The following is a 19,771-nucleotide window of genomic DNA, read 5'->3' on the forward strand; positions in this document are numbered from 1 at the left end:
AGCTTTCTCACAGCAGGAAATAAAGAGGAAACTGGACTGCCATCTGTCCAAAATGGTATAGGGCAGTGTTTTTCAACCAGTGTGCCGTGGCACACTAGTGTGCCGCGAGACATGGTCAGGTGTGCCGCGAAGCTCAGAGAAAGAAAACAAGAGAAAGAGCAAGAGAGAAAGAAAGAGCAAGAGAGAGAGAAAGAAAACAAGAGAGAAAGCAAGCAAGAGAGAGAAAGAAAGAGAGAGAGAGAGAGAAAAAGAACAAGAGAGAAAGAAAGCAAGAGAGAGAGAGAGAAAGAGAGGGAGGGAAGGTGGGAGAGAGAAAGAGAGCAATAAAGAGGAAAGAAGAGAGAAAGAAAGAGGGATGGCGAGAGAAAGAGAAAAAAAGAGGAAGAGAGAGGGAGAGAGAAATAGAGCGAAAGGGAGGAAGAGAGAATTTTTTTGTCCAAACTTTTTTTACCCCCCCCCCCCTCAATGTGCCCCATGGTTTTGTAAATGTAAAAAATGTGCCCCGGCTCAAAAAAGGTTGAAAATCACTGGTATAGGGACACCTCCTTGAGCAGGGGATTGGACTGGATGACCTACAAGGTCCCTTCCAACTCTAATAATTATCTTATCTAAATTGAGCACACAAACAGGAATATATCAGCACACATAGGCCCAAAGGACATGCACAGTTTCTTGAATGTTTTCAGTGCAATTTTTTTAAAAAAAATCATGAAACTGAAAAAACGTGTCTGAATGAATGAGTGAGTGAGTGAGTGAGTGAGTGAGTGAGTGAATGGGAATATATGCTATCTAGCCTCAATAAATGGCTGCATCAGACCAGGCTATTCAGGCAATCCAGGGAAATTAAAAACAAAGCCCCAAACAACACTACAGTGGTACCTCTACCTAAGAACTTTTCTAGATAAGAACCGGGTGTTCAAGATTTTTTTGCCTCTACAGTAGTACCTCTAGATACGAGCTGCTCCACATGCGAGTATTTCAAGATACGAGCCACGAGGGGAGAGAAATTTCTGTTCCAGTCCCGAGCTCAAATTCGGGATACGAGCCGAGCGTCCACTAGGTGGCACAAGAATCCTTGCTTTTGGTTATCTCAGAGGGGAAAAACAAAGTCTAAAGCGATTTGTTCCAGATAGGAGTTGCTTGACATACAAGCTCCCTTCTGGAACGAATTATGCTCGTATCTAGGGGTACTACTGTACTTAAGAACCATTTTCTACTTAAGAACCTGAGCCCGGAAAAATTTCCCAGGAAATTTGAGAGTAGCAAGAAGGCCCAGTCAGTTTCCTGCCATTCCCCCTTTAATCCCGGCCATCTCGGGCTTTTCTGGACTGCCAAAGGAGCCTTTCGGTGGTACTTAAGGAGGCTTTCGCCGCCTCACAGTCCCTCTTTTTAAAAAAAAAGCCTTAAAGTTTTGGCTTTTTAAAATTCCCCTCACCTCACCTTCTTTCTTCGGCAGCGACTGTCCTCCTCCTCCTCTTCCTCTTCCTCCTCCCACCCAAATTCTGAGCTTTTATTTCTTTCCTAATGGGTTTGCATGCATTATTTGCTTTTACATTGATTCCTATGGGAAAAATTGCTTCTACTTACAAACCTTTCTACTTAAGAACCTGGTCATGGAACGAATTAAGTTCTTAAGTAGAGGGACCACTGTATAGCAAACCATTTCTGTACTGCTGCTAACCTAGTTATATGGATGTACACATTCTTAGTCTAAGTGCAAGGACTTTTCACTTGCAGAATGGTTGAGATACAAGGATCAAACCCAGGCTTCATACAGAGTCAGATCAAAGGGGCAAACCAGCTAGGTTAAATTTCTCTACTTTGATAAATGGCATTTTTCTAAAACCAAGCCTGGACTTCTTGTAAGTCAAACCAATGTGTAAGGAAAAATATCTTCCTGATAAATTAATGATGATGATGATGATGATGATGATGATGATGATGATGTGGCACAGATGATCCACTGGAACTTGTGCCGGAACTACCATTTACCAGTGGCAAAGAACTGGTGGGATCATAAGCCCAAAAAAGTGGTCGAAAATGAGTAAGCAAAACTACTGTGGGACTTCCGACTTCAGACTGACCGAGGAGACAGCAGAATTGAGGAGAAGCAGCTAGAGAAATTAGTGAAATACGAAGATCTAAAAATCGAGCTGCAACGACTCTGGCATAAGCCAGTGAAAGTGGTCCCAGTGGTACTTGGCACGCTGGGCGCAGTGCCAAAGGGTCTCAGCGGACACTTGAAAACCATCGGAATTGACAAAATCTCCACCTGTCAATTGCAAAAGGCTGCTTTACTGGGATCGGCAAACATAATTCGCCGCTATATCACACAGTCCTAGGTGCTTGGGAAGCGCCCGACTGGTGATGAAATACGAAATCCACCATAGAGATCTTGTTTGCCATGTTGTACTGACATAATAATAATATTATTTATTAGATTTGTATGCCGTCACTCTCCGAGGACTCAGAGCAGCTCACAACAAAATATCAATACCAGCTAAGCAAGTGGCTTTACCTGAAGTCTTGGGTACAGCAAATGTTCTGCAGAGACTCGAAGCTGACTTTCACAGCATCTCTAAGGCTCTTTCCGGAAGCCCATTAAAGGTCATGAGAGCAAGGCCATAGAGTCCTCATCCTAGAAGGGAGCAAAAGAGGCATCACATGGCAGACCTGAGTGAATTCTGAGTCTCTGGGAGACTTTTACTGGTGGTTAAAAGTAATGGGTTATGCCCAGGAGTGACATTCAAAATTTCCCCCTACTTGTTCTGCGGGCATGCTTTGGTGGGCGTGGTTTAGTGGGTGTGGGTGTGTCATGTGACTGAGTGGGCATGACCAACTTGACATCATTCACAGCAAGGTGAGGAATGCACCAGGCAGGGGTTGCACTTACCCGAACGCTACCAGTATGCTCTCTGGGACTGTTGTGGGTGCGCGCATGCCCAGCGGGTACGCGTGCACCCATCAGCACGAGATTCACTATTGCACAAGCAAGATATTTCACTTATTTTCGCAGGTTTTTTTGTTTTTGCGCATGTGCAGAAGAAAAAAAACGCCAAAAATCGGCAAAAGTTTGTACGCGAGAGCGTCCTCGTGTGAGATTTTGCTTGCTGTGCATGCGCAGAAGCCAAATCTTGTGCCGGCGTGCACATGCACTCGTTAGGGGTGCAGAGATGCATGCATATCTCCATTTATTTTATTTTTATTTATTTATTTATTGGATTTGTATGCCGCCCCTCTCCGTGGACTTGGGACGGCTAACAACAGTGATAAAAACAGCATGTAACAATTCAGTACTAAAACAACTAAAAAACCCTTATTTATAAAACCAAACATATATACAAACACACCATGCATAAATTGTAGAGGCCTAGGGGGAAAGAATATCTCACTTCCCCCATGCCTGACGGCAGAGGTGGGTTTTAAGGAACTTACGAAAGGTGAGGAGGGTGGGGGCAGTCCTGATCTCCAGGGGGAGCTGGTTCCAGAGAGTCGGGGCCACCACAGAGAAAGCTCTTCCCCTGGGTCCCGCCTGCCGACATTGTTTAGTTCAGGGGTCTCCAACCGCCGGTCCGCGGACCGGCACCGGGCCGCTGGGGGTTTTCAGCCGGTCCGCGGCGCCAGGGCCCCCTCGGCCTTTCCGCGCTGCCCACCGCCCGCCCGATTTGCCCCCTCTGCTCCTCTGCCACCTCCTGCCTTTCACCGCAGCTCCTCCCGCACCCGGAACGCACGCCCTGCCCGCCTCACATTTGCCGAGAGGACTTTCGCCCCGGGCTCTCAGCAAGGGGGCTGCATGAGAGGCGGGGCCGGCGGAAGGTGATATTCAATGTCGGGGGCGCACGGGCGGTCTTGCGCGCGCTCCCTATCTCCCTGCTAGCCCACTCGGAATACTGTATTCAAAATAAGAAAAGCCTTCGCCGGCAAAGGCTTTTCTTATTTTGAATACGTATTCCGAGTGGGCTAGCAGGGAGATAGGGAGCGCGCGCAAGACCGCCCGTGCGCCCCCGACATTGAATATCACCTTCCGCCGGCCCCGCCTCTCATGCAAACCCCCTTGCTGAGAGCCCGGGGCGAAAGTCCTCTCGGCAAATGTGAGGCGGGCAGGGCGTGCGCGCGTCACCGCTGAGAAGAACGGAGAGAGAACGAGAGTGAGTGAAAGCAACAGACAGCAAGATAGAGAGAAAGTGAGAAAGAGAGAGTGAGAGAAAGGGGGGGAGAGAAAGAGATAGCAAGAGAGAGAGAACAAGAGAGAGAAAGAGCGTGAGAAACAAAACAAGAGAGAAAGAGAGAGAGAGAGAAAGCAAAAGAGACAGAAAGAAAACAAGAGAGAGAAAGTGAGAAGAAGAGAGAGAAAGAGGGGGAGAGAGAGAGAAAGAGAGAGGGGGGAGAGAGAGAAAGAGAGGGAGAAAGAGAGGGAAAGGGGGGAGAGATAGCAAGAGAGGGAGAGAGAAAGAGAGAGGGAAAGGGGGAGAGAGGGGGGAGAGAAAGAGGAGATAAAGGAAGAGGAGAGAGAGAAAGGAAGAGAAAGAAAGAAAGAAAGAGGGATAGAAAGAGAGAGAGAGTGAGAGATGCTCAGTGAGCCTTTCTTTGAAGTTGCCTTTCTTTCTTTCTTTCTTTCTTTCTTTCTTGCTCTTTTTCTTTCTCTCTTTTACCTTTCCTTCCTCTATTTCTTTTCTTTCTCCTTCCTACCTTCTTCCCTCCCTCCCTCCAGTCCTTCCTCTCTTACTCTCCCCTTTCATAAGTTTCCTTGCTTCCTTCCTCTGTTCCTGTCCCTTCCCTCTTTCCTTCTTTCTTCCTTCCTTCCTTCCTTCCTTTCCTCCCTTCCTTTCCTCCCTCCATTTCTTGCTTTCCTTTTCCTTCCTCCCTTCTTTCCTCCCTCATTCCCTTCTTTCACTCCTTCCTCTCTTACTCTCCCCTTTCACACCTTTCTTTGCTTCTTTGCACCCTTCTTCTGTTCCTGTACCTTCCCTCTTTCCTTCCTTCCTTCCCACCCTCCGTCCATTCATTCACCCATTCCTCTCTTGATCGCCCCTTTTACGGCGCCGCTGACAGCTAGCTCCCCCCCCCCCACCGGGCCATGGAAAACTGGTCTAGTTGAAAGCCGGTCCCTGGTGCAAAAAAGGTTGGGGACCTCTGGTTTAGTTGACAGGACCCGGAGAAGGCCAACTCTGTGGGACCTAACTGGTCGCTGGGATTCGTGCGGCAGAAGGCGGTCCAGGAGATAATCTGGTCCGATGCCATGAAAGGCTTTATAGGTCATAACCAACACTTTGAATTATGACCGGAAACTGATCGGCAACCAATGCAGACTGCGGAGTGTTGGTGTGACATGGGCATATTTGGGGAAGCCCATGATTGCTCTCGCAGCTGCATTCTGCATGATCTGAAGTTTCCGAACACTTTTCAAAGGTAGCCCCATTTCCGCTCCTGGAGCCCCAATCCCAGACGTACCGGCCGCAACCCATTACTGGATGGCACCACCCCACTCAGCCGTGCCCACAGAACCGGCAGGAAAGTTCGGCCAAGTCTTCTACCATTCAAACTGGCTGCTTCTTGCCGCCTCCTCAGCGCTGGGCTACGAGCTGCACTGCTAAATTGCGCTCGCTGCCACGGCTCATAAGTGTTTGCGGGGCCAGCGCGATTTTGCTTCTGTACCTGTTGAGGTAGAAAAATTGTGCACAGAGCCACAGGTTAAAACTCGCCGAAACAATGGCCGCACCTTTGGCTCTGTGCGTGATTTTGCTACCTCCACTTATTCTTTCTGGTATTGCAAAATCCCCATTCCCTCCCCACTCTGGGCCAGTCAGAGGTGGCATTTGCCGTTTCTCTGAACTACTCAAAATTTCCACTAACCTGTTAGATTTCACCCCCTGCTGTATATAGCTAAATGTTTGTTTGTTTGTTTGTTTCATTTGTCTGTTTGTTTTGTCACATACGTATTGGTGGTATACAAAGATATAATATTTATATACGATACTAGTAAAAGAGAAACCTTAGGACAGGGGACAGAAGGCACTTATGCATGCCCCTTACTGACCTCTTAGGAATCGGGAGAGGTCAACAGTGGATAATCTAAGGGTAAAGTTTTGGGGGTTAGCTGATGACACTACAAAGTCTGGTAGTGAGTTCCATGCATCAACTACTCAGTTACTAAAGTCGTATTTCCTGCAGTCGAGTTTAGAGAGGTTTATTTTAATTTTGCATCTGTTGTGTGCTTGTGTGCTGTTGTGGTTGAAGCTGAAGTAGTCGTTGACAGGAAGAACATTGTAGCAGACGATTTTATGGGCTAGGCTTAGGTCCTGTTTAAAGCGACGTAGTTCTAAGCTTTCTAAATCTAGGATTATAAGTCTAGTAACAGAGGGTATTCTGTTACGAGTGGATGAGTGGCGGGCTCTTCTAGTAAAGTATCTCTGGACATTTTCTAAGGGTGTTTATGTCTGAAATGTGGTGTGGGTTCCAGACAGTTGTGCTGTATTCAAGGATTGGTCTGGCGAAAGTTTAACATTTCTTCCTTATTAAGTTATTGGGTTTCTATCCAATCAATCCTAATATAGGATATATTTGAGTATTGCCCACAAGATCGATTTGAGTATTGCCCACAAGATCATGTGCTGCAACGTCCTACCGGTCAATGACTACTTCAGCTTCAACCGCAACAACAGAAGAGCACGCAACAGATTCAAACTTAATACGAACCGCTCCAAACTTGACTGTAAAAAATATGATTTCAACAATTGAGTTATCGAAGCGTGGAACTCATTACCGGACTCAATTGTGTCAACCCCTAACCCCCAACATTTCTCCCTTAGACTCTCCACGATTGACCTCTCCAGGTTCCTAAGAGGCCAGTAAGGGGCGTGCATAAGTGCACTGGTGTGCCTTTCGTCTCCTGCCCAATTGTCTTTCCTTTCTCTCACTTATCATATATATTTTCTTTCTTTCATATATCCTCTCCTCTAAGTTCACTTTACCCTTATATATATTGCTACATGTCTATTTTTCTTCCTATGTATTTGTGTGTTGGACAAATGAATAAATAAATGAATAAAATAAATAAAGTGACTTCCTTTTCACCAAATCTTACTGCCCACTGTATGAATTTGTTGCTTTGGAAGACTCAAAATATCTGATGCTCCCTGACAGCCTTGAATCTCTTAAAAGAGATTCTCTTAACCTGGTGAACTCTCTGTTATTGTCTGGCAGCTGTGAAAACAACTTATCATGGACACTGGTTGTAGTGTCAGCAAACTCACAGCAGCAAATCAAATCTACTTACTTGTTACTTGAAATACTCAGCAGTTCTGATTTGAGGAGCAGAAGCAGAGGAGACACACCCAGAGGCTCAGGGGTCCTTATTCTAATTTCCTGTTGTTCTCTGCAACCAAATTGACTCAGACATTTTCTGGCAGGCTGTGCGAAAAAGAAAGAGAAGTGGAGACATCAAAAAAGGGCAAAGTGGCTAGAATTTGAGCAAAACTGACAATAAAGGAGAATGTTTATAGCTCAGGGTTGAACTGTGGGGTCCTTGGGGCTCTCTGAGCTTGGCTGTTTTCTTGCAGACATTTCTTTACCCAGCTAGGTAATATCAACAGTACTGGTGCTGCAACAGTCCTTCCCCTTCTCCACTACTCCAAAAACTCCATTATTTTCTAGTAATGATGATATCTACCATATTTTTCAGAGTATAAAATTTACCTCCCCCCCCCCCTAAAGAGGGTGGAAATGTTAGTGTGTCTTATACTCCGAATACAGCCATTTTTGATCTACCGAAACCCCGCCCAAGTGTCCCATTTTTGCAAAAAAAAGACCCGTTTTTCACAAAAATGCGGTGCGCAGAGGGTTTGGGAGGCCTGCAGAATGCTCCTGGGGGTTGGGGGAGGCAAAAACACCCGTATTTTTTGCAAAAAAGTGAAAAATGTTTTTGCCTTCCCCCAGCCCCCAGAAGCACTCTGCAGGCCTCCCAAACCCTCTGCGCACCCCATTTTTGCAAACAAAACAGTCTTCAGAGAGGGTCGGCATACAAATCTAATAAATTATTATTATTATTATTATTATTATTATTATTATTATTATTAAGATAGTCCAGATTAGAAGCACAACCAGCTGTACTATCTTTAGTTTAAGGTTATATTAACTCTTGTTAATCTGAAAGTACTTCTCCTAGAGAGAGTCTCATCCAGGGGTGGGCTGCTGCTAAGATTCTGTCCAGTTTGGAGAAGCCCCGAATCTTACTCCTGGGTGGCCCCACCTGCCCCTCCCTTCCCAGCCTGTTTGGGATACAAATAAGTGCAGGGCATGCACGGAGGCTTGGAGAAGGCAAAAAACAGGCCTACCGGAAATTTGGGGAGGCTGGAAATTGGCCCATTTCCAGCCTCCAGAGAGCCTCCGGAGTTTGAGGAGGCCACTTTTGCCCCCCTCCAGAGCCTCTGGAGCCCAGGGAGGGCAAAAATGCCCCATCTCCTGCCATGGTGCGGAAGGCCAGCTAGGCCACACTCAACATGGCCACACCAACCCAGCAACCGGGCACAGTGCCACCCCTGCTCCCATCTGAAATGCATCCTTTATTTATTTTATTTTTTGTCCAATACACAATACATGTTGAAGAGAATAGACATGAAGTATTATATATAAAGAAAAGATATAAAAATAGAGAAGATATATGAAAGGAAGAAAAGATATATGATATATAAGGAGAGACAATTGGACAGGGGATGAAAGGCAGGCTACTGCACTTATGTACGCCCCTTACTGACCTCTTAGGAACCTGGAGAGGTCAATCGTGGATAGTCTAAGGGAGAAATGTTGGGGGTTAGGGGTTGACACTACTGAGTCCGGTAATGAGTTCCACGCTTCGACAACTCGATTGCTAAAGTCATATTTTTTACAGTTAATACATGTCATAGAAGAGCCAATTTTGCCTACCCCTGAATTCTAGACCATCATGTGAACCTGGCCAGAGTGTATCAATTTATAAGTGCTATCTCTTACAGAAAAGGCAGTTGAAAAAAATACTGCTAAATACAGTAGTTTACAATGGCTAATTCTGCCCATCCTACTTGCATTTACCCTACCTCCAAGGCCTAATTAAACTGAATTAGTGCATTAAAAACAGAGCAATCTTATTTATTTATTTATTCATTCATTCATTCATTCATTCATTCATTTATTTATTTATTTGTTAGATTTGTATGCCGCCCCTTTCCGTAGATTCGGGGCGGCTCAAAACACAATAAAAACAGTTTATAACAAATCTAATAATTTACAATATAAAATATTTAAAAACCCCATTATTAAACAAATATACACACAAGCATACCATACATAAATTGTATAGGCCGGGGGGAGATATCTCAGTTCCCCCATGCCTGACGACAAAGGTGGGTTTTAAGGAGTTTGCGAAAGGCAAGGAGGGTAGGGGCAGTTCTAATCTCTGGGGGGAGCTGGTTCCAGAGAGTCGGGGCCGCCACAGAGAAGGCTCTTCCCCTGGGGCCCGCCAACCGACATTGTTTAGTTGACGGGACCCAGAGAAGGCCCACTCTGTGGGACCTAATCGGTCGCTGGGATTCGTGCATCAGAAGGCGGTCTCGGAGATATTCTGGTCCGATGCCATGAAGGGCTTTAAAGGTCATAACCAACACTTTGAATTGTGACCGGAAATTGATTGGCAACCAATGCAGACTGCGGAGTGTTGGTGTGACATGGGCATACCTAGGGAAGCCCATGACTGCTCTCACAGCTGCATTCTGCACAATCTGAAGTTTCCAAACACTTTTCAAAGGTAGACACCATGCCCCCTGCTTTTGTGGTATCCTTTGCATGAAGGTTACCTAGTCTGCAATTTTCCCCCTACAGGCCTTTCCCACACACCATTACACACCATGTCTTGGGATGAACTGGGAAGCCTCTCCAGCTACAGAAGCAAGGAAGACACATTGTGGGAATCAGCATGGGAGAAGATTCCTCAAATGGTCTAGTCTAGAGGTGTCAACCCGAGACTGGAGGGCTAAATGAGGTCCTCCCAAGTCTTGGCTGCAGCTCCCAGGTTCCTCTCAAGGGTCTACCAAATGCTAATTATTAGCAGGTCCTCAGAAGAGCACAACATTTCCTCCACTATTAACAATTATTTCACATTGGGTTGGAATTAAGCGAAGTTAACATTCCCTCCTCATCCTGTCACTTTTGGGTCAATTTCAATAGTATGAGAAAACTATTAAAAAATCTGAGGAACAGTTGAAACAGCTTGTTCTTTCTTGCTTGCTTGCTATTAATTCTATTGGGTGGACCAGCAACAATTCTGAAATTATCCAGAAAGCTGTTTCATGTTATTCAAGTTTCAAGTTTCAAGTTTAATCAGATTTGTATGCCGCCCCTCTCCGCAGACTCGGGGCGGCTCACAGCAATAGCAATGCAATGTACGACAAATCCAATATTTAAATTACTTTAAAAAAAAAAAACCACCACAAAGTAAAACCAAAACTAGCGTACCATGCATAAATTTTATAAGCCTAGGGGGAAGGAACATGTCAATTCCCCCATGCCTGACGACAGAGGTGGGTTTTAAGGAGCTTACGAAAGGCTAGGAGGGTGGGGGCAACTCTGATATCTGGGGGGAGTTGGTTCCAAAGGGTCGGGGCCGCCACAGAGAAGGCTCTTCCCCTGGGTCCCGCCAAACGACATGGTTTAGTTGACGGGACCCGGAGAAGGCCCACTCTGTGGGACCTAACTGGTCGCTGGGATTCGTGTGGCAGAAGGCGGTCCCGGAGATATTCTGGTCCAGTGCCATGAAGGGCTTTATAGGTCATAACCAACACTTTGAATTGTGACCGGAAACTGATTGGCAACCAATGCAGACTGCGGAGTGTTGGTGTGACATGGGCAAATTTAGGAAAGCCCATGATAGCTCTCGCAGCTGCATTCTGCACGATCTGAAGTTTCCGAACACTTTTCAAAGGTAGCCCCATGTAGAGAGCATTACAGTAGTCGAGCCTTGAGGTGATGAGGGCATGAGTGACTGTGAGCAGTGACTCCCGGTCCAAATAGGGCCGCAACTGGTGCACCAGGCGAACCTGGGCAAAAACCACCCTCGCCACAGCTGAAAGATGTTTCTCTAATGTGAGCTGTGGATCGAGGAGGACACCCAAGTTGCGAACCCTCTCTGAGGGGGTTAGTGACTCCCCCCCCAGGGTGATGGATGGACAGATGGAGTTGTCCTTGGGAGGCAAAACCCACAGCCACTCCGTCTTATCCGGGTTGAGCTTGAGTCTGTTGACACCCATCCAGACCCCAACAGCCTCCAGGCACAGGAACATCACTTCCACTGCTTCGCTGACTGGACAAGGGGTGGAGATGTAAAGCTGGGTATCATCTGCATACTGATGATACCTCACCCCATGCCCTTGGATGATCTCACCCAGCGGTTTCATGTAGATATTAAATAGTAGGGGGGAGAGGACCGACCACTGAGGCACCCCACAAGGGAGTAACCTAGAGGTCGACCTCTGACTCCCCACTAACACCGACTGTGACCGACCAGAGAGGTAGGAGGAGAACCACTGAAGGACAGTGCCTCCCACTCCCAACCCCTCCAGCCGGCGCAGAAGGATACCATCGTCGATGGTATCGAAAGCCGCTGAGAGGTCAAGAAGCACCAGGACAGAGGATAAACCCCTGTCCCGGGCCCGCCAGAGATCATCCATCAGCGCGACCAAAGCAGTTTCCGTGCTGTAGCCAGGCCTGAATCCTGACTGCTGAGGACCTAGATAATCGGCTTCTTCCAAGGACCGCTGGAGTGCCACCACCTTCTCAACAACCTTCCCCATGAAGGGAAGGTTGGAGACTGGTCGATAGTTATTGAGAATGGCTGGGTCCAGGGAAGGCTTCTTGAGGAGGGGGCGCACAAGTGCCTCCTTGTAGGGATCCGGGAAGGACCCCCTGCCCAAAGAAGCGTTGACAATCTCCTGGACCCAGCTCCGTGTCACCTCCCTGCTGGCCGAAACCAGCCAGGAGGGACACGGATCCAGTAAACAGGTGGCGGAACTCACAGCTCCAATGGCCTTGTCCACTTCATCAGGTGTCACCAGATCAAACTCTTCCCAGACAGGTGGACAAGTACGTGCCCCAGTCACCTGAACTGACTCGTTGTCAGTCGACTCTGTATTCCAATTAGAGTCGAGGTCCGCTCGGATCCAAGCAATTTTATCAGCGAAAAACGTGTTAAAATCCTTGGCACTACTCTGCAAGGGTTCCCCAACTCCCCCCTGATTAAGAAGGGAGCGGGTCACCCTAAACAGAGCGGCCGGGCGGGATTCCGCTGATGCAATCAAGGCGGAATGATACGCGCATCTTGTTATTACCACTACAATCACTTCCTAGCAATAGTATCAGAGGTGGGTTTCGGCAGGCTCTGACCAGTTCTGGAGAATTGGTAGTGGAAATTTTGAGTAGTTCAGAGAACCGATAGTGGAAATTTTGAGTAGTTCAGAGAACCGGTAGTGGAAATTTTGAGTAGTTCAGAAAACCGGAAGTAGAGATTTTGAGTAGTTTGGAAAACTGATAGCAGAAATTTTGAGTAGCTCGGAGAACCGATAGCGGAAATTTTGAATAGTTCAGAGAACCAGTAAATACCACCTCTGGTTGGCTCTGCCCCCATCTATTCTCTGCCTTTCGAGTGCCAGCTGATTGGGAGGAAATGGGAATTTTGCAGTATCCTTCCCCTGGAGTGGGGAGAGATTTTGCAGTAACCTTCCCTGCATGCCCACCAAGCTACAACCACAGAACTGGTAGTAAAAAAAATTAATCCCACCACTGAATACCATCCATTATTTTCATGAACCCAGCAGCTTTCTCTAACCAAAAGATTGCACTTGAACTAAAACTCCCATGATTCCCAGCCAGAAAAATTTTATCCCACATTTGCCAGCAGTCATAGCACTGATTGACCGACATCTGATGGATACTTTAGATGCTTTTGTTACTGACAAGAAGTCGCTTTGGGTAGTGAGATGGATCCACTTATTATTATTATTATTATTATTATTATTATTATTATTATTATTATTATTATTATTATTTCAGTACAACTCAGCAAACGAGATCACTATGCTGGATTTCGTATTTCATCACCAGTCGGGCGCTTCCCAAGCACCTAGGACTGTGTGATGTAGCGGCGAATTATGTTTGCCGATCCCAGTAAAGTGGCCTTTTGCAATTGACAGATGGAGATTTTGTTAATTCCAATGGTTTTCAAATGTCCGCTGAGATCTTTTGGCACTGCGCCCAGCGTGCCAAGTACCACTGGGACCACTTTCACGGGCTTATGCCAGAGTCGTTGCAGCTCGATTTTTAGATCTTCATATTTCACTAATTTCTCTAGCTAATTATTATTATTATTATTATTATTATTATTATTATTGTTGTTGTTGTTGTTGTTGTTGTTGTTGTTGTTATTATTATTATTATTATTATTATTATTATTATTATTATTATTATTTAGATTTGTATGCCGCCCCTCTCCGAAGTCTCAGGGCAGCTCACAGAGTAAATACAACATAAGCATGTAGTACAAATCTAATAATTTAAAATACAACTAAACACCCTAATGTAATATGCAATCATACAATCCAATCACACCATGCATTACATTTATTGGTCAGAGGGAAAGGTCTAATTACCCCAGGCCTGGCAACATAGATGGGTCTTGAGGCTCTTGCGTAAGGCAAAGAGGGTGTGGGTAGTACGAATCTCCGGGGGGAGCTGATTCCAGAGGGTCGGTGCCCCCACAGAGAAGGCTCTTCCCCTCGGCCCCGCCAAATGACATTGTTTGGTTGAAAGGACCTGGAGAAGGCCAACTCTGTGGGACCTAACCGGCTGCAGGGATTAATGTGGCAGAAGGCGCTATTTATTCATTTAACAAACGAATAAATACCCCAATTTCCATATAAATTGTATCACAAATGTCCAAAGAAAAGATACAAGATACTTCTTGCTCTCTTACTGATTCTGGAAACCATCTCAGTTTTGAAAAATTCCTTTTCTCCCTTCTTTCCATTGCTCGTGGCATTTTCAAAGACGAACTCTCAGCAATGTTTAAGTCAAAACTTTCCAGAAAATGCCACAGTACATTATAGTTTCTGTGGTTTTGGCCGGTACCACACAGAGTAACTAGGGCAACAGTCTTACAAGACCAAACCCAGCATATTCCTGTGAAAGGGGAATGTGCTAACCAATTCCTTGACCTGGAACCTCTGTGGCATATTAAAGTTTGGCAGGCACACCTGGTATTATGGACTGCAGAGAAGAATTCCTATCCAAAAACAAGCACGTGTCTGGCTATCAGATCCTCAACTACTGTCACACAAAGTCCTGCACAGCTGATCATGGATTCTGAAGATCGAGAGACGAATGTGTGGAAAAGTAAAGAGAGAAAATCAGTGATTTTGCTACCGAGTCGTACATGCACTCACGCGCATGCGCTACCCAGTTAGGTGGGCGGAGCCTCCTGCCACCAGCGCTACCAGTTCTAAGAATCAGTCCGAACTGGGTGAAAACCATTGCTGGGAAAAGAAATAAAAGGCATTGACTTATGACTCGCTTCAGTGCAATAGAATAAGGCATTCACAACAAACCTCAACTTTTAACTTTACATAATAGTTTAAATTATTACACTGGTCAACACAAAAAAAATCATTGGTAAAGGTAATATGTCTGTTTTATGGAGTTTGATGTGCTGATTCCAAAAAAATATGCTTAGTTTTGCTCTATCACATGAAGTTTCTGATATAGAAGTATTTTTGTTATTTCTACATTTTCAATGTATGTGTTAATTACTGTTTTCTTATGTCGCCAGTATATTTCCTATACCTCATAATAATGATGCTGCTCTGTGGAAATTATACCTGCTACAGAAAAACTACACACATTTTTGAAATCAGAACAAAAGAACTACAGTGGAACCCCGACATAAGAGCTGCTCTACTTAAGAGCAACTCGAGATAAGAGCTGGGAGGGGAGAGATATTTTTGTTCTACTTACAAGCCCAAATTCGAGATACAAGCGCCAAGGAGCTGTCTCCTGAAGCCAAATGCTAACTTCCGCGTTCGGCTTCAGGAGACAGCTGCGAAGCGGCGCGCGTGTTTTAAAAGGTTGCAGCCGGCCTTGGGGGCTCGGGGGGGGGGTGCTTGCAGCTTTCTTTCTTGCTCTTTTTCTTTCTCTCTTTTACCTTCCCTTCCTCTATTTCTTCTTTTCTTTCTCCTTCCCACCTTCTTCCCTCCCTCCCTCCCTTCACTCATTCCTCTCTTACTCTCCCCTTTCATAAGTTTCCTTGCTTCCTTCCTCTGTTCCTGTCCCTTCCCCCTTCCTTTCTTTCTTTCTTTCTTGCTCTTTTTCTTTCTCTCTTTTACCTTCCCTTCCTCTATTTCTTCTTTTCTTTCTCCTTCCCACCTTCTTCCCTCCCTCCCTCCCTTCACTCATTCCTCCCTTACTCTCCCCTTTCATAAGTTTCCTTGCTTCCTTCCTCTGTTCCTGTCCCTTCCCCCTTTCTTTCTTTCTTTCTTTCTTTCTTTCTTTCTTGCTCTTTTTCTTTCTCTCTTTTACCTTCCCTTCCTCTATTTCTTCTTTTCTTTCTCCTTCCCACCTTCTTCCCTCCCTCCCTCCCTTCACTCATTCCTCTCTTACTCTCCCCTTTCATAAGTTTCCTTGCTTCCTTCCTCTGTTCCTGTCCCTTCCCCCTTTCTTTCTTTCTTTCTTTCTTTCTTGCTCTTTTTCTTTCTCTCTTTTACCTTCCCTTCCTCTATTTCTTCTTTTCTTTCTCCTTCCCACCTTCTTCCCTCCCTCCCTCCCTTCACTCATTCCTCTCTTACTCTCCCCTTTCATAAGTTTCCTTGCTTCCTTCCTCTGTTCCTGTCCCTTCCCTCTTTCCTTCCTTCCTTCCCACCCTCCGTCCATTCATTCACCCATTCCTCTCTTGATCGCTTAAAGCCGGTCCCTGGTGCAAAAAGGGTTGGGGACCTCTGTCCTACAGGATTGGGTGGCAGAGAAGTTGAACATATGTAAATTTAAAAGTTTAAGAAAGTTTACAAGTTAAGTGAAAGAAACTTCATTATTCATTTATATGTACATGTACATTTCTTCATTAAAAACATGTCTTTCTGCATAATTTAGACTAACTTTGTGAGTTTTTTGAGGGCTGGAACCAATTAAAATTATTTACATTAATTCCTATGGGGAAAAGTCGTTCGAGATAAGAGCTGCTCGACTTAAGAGCCCAGGTCCGGAACGAATTAAACTCGTATCTCGAGGTACCACTGTATTCAGAAAAGTAAAAGATCAACTGCAATGATTATAATTTTTTTTTTGTAGATCTGTGTTATTAAACTAATATAAATGGTATATTTTCAACTACTGTACTCAGAGAGTGAAGCAATTCATACTTTATTATTAGGGATTTCTGCGGATAGGGGCAGCATACAAATCTAATAAATTATTATTATTATTTTTATTATTATTTTTATTTTTATTATATTTTATAATAATTCACTGGCATCCTGCCCTCACCAGCTGCTGACAACTTAGCAGTTTGAAAGCATGCATATGTGAGTAGATAAATAAGTTCCACTACAGCAGGAGTGTGGTCCACTTACCTTCACCACCGGTTCACATTGTGGTTTCCGCACATGCTCAGTAGCAGGAATCAGCCCGAAACACAGCTGAGAAGCTGATCAGCTGTGCTTCAGGTGAAGAAATAAAAGTCAGTATTAACCCCAGGGTCGGGCAGGAGACCTTTTTCAAGCAGCAGAAGAGAGAAGCCATCCAAACAGGGAAAGAATTGCAGAAAATTACAAAAAAAAAAAAAGATGGCGGCACCCATGGACCGGTGCCAAATGAATTGCATCTGTGGCGCCATAATGACATCACCAGTGGGTTGCTACAGGTTCAGGTGATCTGGTCTGAACCAGGAGGAATCCACCCCTACACTACAGTGCGAAGGTAACAATGTTCCTAGTGTCATTTGGGCCATAAGACCACAGAAATATCTTTAACTGCGATGGCTCAATGGCCTTGAAACGGAGATGAGCCCTGCCACCAATAATTGGTAATGACTAGCTGAGTAAAATCTGCAGGGACTCTTCTATAGCTATGGTATAGATAATACTGGATTTGATGATAAAATAGTATTAGAAGTGGGTATATTAGTCTAAATGCTATTACTGTAAGCAGTGACATCTACATAATGTATCTTAAATATTCAGTATTGCAAATTGTTACATTTTGTTAGGGTCTTTAAATATTTTGGAGGGTTGTTTTTGTGTCTTTATGATCTTTTTACTTGGTTTAGTTTTTATTTTATTTACGCATTACATTATTAGTATAAAATTATACTCGCATTTTTTTTAATATTCCATGGGTCTTTTTACTGCTTATGTTTTGAATTATTCTACCTTTTTATAATTTGCTGTTACTTAAAAGTGCTAAAATTTAATTTCACTGCCAAAAAATATTTAACAGTTGCTTGAAATGTTAATCTTCTGTGAACCAGAAGAGCAACCACACCTCTTTTTTTGGCTGCTCCTCCACCCCCATATTTGGAGAAATCATCAGACTGCAAGTTAAAGGAGCCAGATCTTGACATGATGGAAGGCATCACTTTTGGGTTTGGATGCTGCAGCAGAACAACAAAATAACATGTGTGCTGGATCTCAGGTTGCAGGCTCACCGATGCTGTACATACTCCTGATCAGTTGGAGGATGATGAAGATATTGAGGACTTGGATTCAGATAGTGTTTATGAAGTAGTGGGGGCCCCGGGGTTACAGGTAGTAGAACAGGTGGGAGGCCAGCCACATGATGGGGCTATGAGTTCAGGATCTAGCGAGGGAGAATCAGATGCTCGCTGGCTTAATCCTAAATTCAGAAGAATTCAGAAATGTAGAGAGCAAAGGTCTGGAAGAAGATATTAAGGAGAGGAATGGGTTAAATGTTGTAGTGAGGTAATTGGCACGTCAGGGGGCTAGTGGAGAAGAAGGGTGGAGTTTCAAAGAATAGAATAGAATAGAATAGAACAGAATAGAATTTTTATTGGCCAAGTGTGATTGGACACACAAGGAATTTGTCTTGGTGCATATGCTCTCAACGTACATAAAATAAAATATACATTTGTCAAGAATCATGTGATACAACACTTAATGATTGTCATAGGGGTCAAATAAGCAATGAAGAAGCAATATTAATAAAAATCTTAGGATATACGCAACAAGTTACAGTCATACAGTCAACATGGGAGGAAATGGGTGATAGGAATGATGAGAAAAACTAGTAGAATAGAAGTGCAGATTTAGTAGAAAGTCTGACAGTTTTGAGGGAATTATTTGTTTAGTAGACTGATGGCGTTCGGGAAAAAACTGTTCTTGTGCCTAGTTGTCTTGGTGTGCAGTACTCTGTAGCGACGTTTTGAGGGTAGGAGTTGAAACAATTTGTGTCCAGGATGCGAGGGGTCAGTAAATATTTTACCCGCCCTCTTTTTGACTCGTGCAGTATACAGGTCCTCAATGGAAGGCAGATTGGCAGCAATTGTTTTTTCTGCAATTCTGATTATCCTCTGAAGTCTGTGTCGGTCCTGTTGGGTTGCAACACCAAACCAGACAGTTATAGAGGTGCAGATGACAGACTCAATGATTCCTCTGTAGAACTGTATCAGCAGCTCCTTGGGCAGTTTGAGCTTCCTGAGCTGGCGCAGAAAGAACATTCTTTGTTGTGCTTTTTGATGATGTTTTTGATGTTAGGTGACCATTTTAGGTCTTGAGATATGATAGAACCTAGAAATTTGAAGGTCTCTACTGTTGATACTGTGTTGTCTAGTATTGTGAGAGGTGGAAGGGTGGAAGGGTTTCTCTTAAAGTCTACCACCATTTCTACAGTTTTGAGTGTGTTCAGTTCTAGATTGTTCTGGTCACACCACAAGGATAGTTGATGAAAGGAAATATGGAGGTGTTTTCGCCACGCTAAAGTAAGCCAAAGTATTTTGTATTGCATTTAGTCAGTGCTGCTGTCTTTTTTAAAACTATGTAGTTAGGAAATAAATCTTGTCTAAATGAAGCAGGAAAAGGAATGTAAGAAATGCGGCTAGAAGAGAGATAACGGGCCGATTGATGTCTGGAATGTTTGAAGTACAGGAGAGCAGAGAAATAAATGGAGTTGCTTTATTCATGAAATGATGCAGAGTTATTTGTAATTACAAAACTTCTACCAGAAACCAGAACAACCGATGTGGCTCCGTGTGCCACAAGTGGTATGAGTGCCATAGGTTCACCATCACGGCCCTATATCTTTTCAGACAAATGACTATTCCATGTCCTTTTGAAAACCTCCACTGTTGAAGCACCCACAACTTCTGAAGGCAAGTTGTTCCACGGATTCATTGCTCTCACTGCCAGGAAATTTCTCCTTGGTTCTAGATTGTTTCTCTCCTTGATTAATTTCCATCCATTGCTTCTCATCCTACCTATTCTGCAGACAGTGTGGCTCCTGATGCTTGAAGGAAAAGGGCCAGGCAGATTGCTGAAAGCTAATGGCCATTTTTCACCAATTCACTTCCACCTAATCCTGGAGTTGCCTTCAACCTCTTAGACAGCTCCACCTTCTTGCTTCGACAGGAGATGTTTTGTGAAGGATACAAATCAGATTGGAATGTGCAGGAGTGAGGCTTTCTTCTTAAGTGTTTCAGAGACAGGCCATCTCTCTTTATTAATAGAAACATAGAAACATAGAAGACTGACGG

General features: G+C 44.5%; 1 protein-coding gene across 5 annotated transcripts in view; it reads right to left on the reverse strand.

Annotated features, from left to right (window-relative positions):
• Positions 1 to 19,771, reverse strand: part of COL8A2 (collagen type VIII alpha 2 chain) — a 284,052-nt gene that overhangs the window by 81,026 nt on the left and 183,255 nt on the right. For all 5 annotated transcript variants that reach the window (XR_011560347.1, XM_070764716.1, XM_070764714.1 and 2 more), the window contains 2 exons: positions 7,277 to 7,410; positions 2,519 to 2,638 (listed from right to left, as the gene is read on the reverse strand). The gene's annotated coding sequence lies outside the window, so the exon portion shown is untranslated. The remainder of the gene's footprint in view (positions 1 to 2,518; positions 2,639 to 7,276; positions 7,411 to 19,771) is intronic.

Source organism: Erythrolamprus reginae, chromosome 11 (genome assembly GCF_031021105.1).
Source record: "Erythrolamprus reginae isolate rEryReg1 chromosome 11, rEryReg1.hap1, whole genome shotgun sequence".
Taxonomy (NCBI): Eukaryota; Metazoa; Chordata; class Lepidosauria; order Squamata; family Dipsadidae; genus Erythrolamprus; species Erythrolamprus reginae.